We start from the raw sequence: 1,337 nt of genomic DNA, 5'->3' as shown, positions 1-1,337 counted from the left end.
GTGGTAGCTGCATGCTCTTTTTGAAACTGCATTCTGTTCAAACAGCAGTTACTACAATTTTTTTTTTTTTTATTAGATGGTAAATTAATGGCTAGGAACTTCTCAAAGTAGAAATCTGAAAATCCATTTATAAAATGTGACTGACAATTAAGAAGCACCAGTTTAACAGATGATTTTTTTTGCAATTAGGCATTACAAAAAATGGATAGGTCATTCTGTCTGGCTTAACCCATTTTGATTATTTTGTTAAATAAGGAAAGGGAATATTCAATACGTGCAAAAACTAGTATTTACATTGTTCAGTATATAGAGGCAGGATGACATTAAGAGAACTGAAAGAGGAAGAGCAAAAACTCTTCTCGAGGTGCACTGTAGGTACAACAAACATTAATGGGCTTAAATTGTAGTAATGTAGAGTCAGGTGAGGTATTAGAAAAAATCTTTCAAACTATATAGGTAGCAAGGCACGGGAAGGGATAGCACAGGGAAGTCATGGACTCTCCCTAGAAAAGATTAACCCTATGTTCACCAATGTTTATCTACAGCTGAACTGCTCTGTGACAGACTATAACTTCGAGTCCATCCAGCCCTGTTTTCTAACAGTTTTAATAAGGCTATTGTTAGCGATTTTAATCTCACACAAATTGCCTCTGCCACTTGAAGGTGCTGCTCTCAAGCTCCTCCTCAATCACTTGCCCATGCACATTCCCTTGTTGTAGGATGAAAAGTAGATCTCTGGTCAGTCTCACACGGGAGCAAACCAGTACCACTGTCCAGACTGGATTAAAGGCAGCGCACCGCTCTGTCTATGCAGCCTCTGCTCTTTGCTACTGCGCTGCACTGTAAAGAATATTCTGATTTCCAGGAACAATACCTGCCATAGAGAAATCAGGACAGAAAGGAAGAGATGAAACAGATTTCTCTGTTAACTGCTCTCTATTTTTTTTTCCCCATTAAATATATGAGAGTTTGAAAGAAACCAAGTGCTTAGCATGTATAGAGCAGACACTGGATAAAGGTGGGTATGAGACCATCAGAATGCAATGACCCCACTCGGTGCAGGGACTTGCCAACTAGAATTACATTGGAAAAAGAAGAGGTAAGCACAAGGGAGGGACATAGAAAAATATTGTTTCCAAGAATTTTTAATTTAAACATTTCTTTTGCCACAGTCATTGCATTAACAAGCTAGTTGGATCTCCTACCTTGAACGTCGCTGCCTTCAGGTTTTCTTCAGGTGAGAGGGAGAGAAAACAGTTTATCAGAAAAGATATTCTTTTCCTATGCATTGCCACATACACACTTCTACTAAAGACAAGGTCCTTCAGCTGCTTGCT

Source organism: Egretta garzetta, unplaced genomic scaffold (assembly GCF_000687185.1).
Source record: "Egretta garzetta isolate BGI_Z169 unplaced genomic scaffold, ASM68718v1 scaffold434, whole genome shotgun sequence".
Lineage (NCBI taxonomy): Eukaryota > Metazoa > Chordata > Aves > Pelecaniformes > Ardeidae > Egretta > Egretta garzetta.
This window is presented reverse-complemented; position numbering follows the sequence as displayed.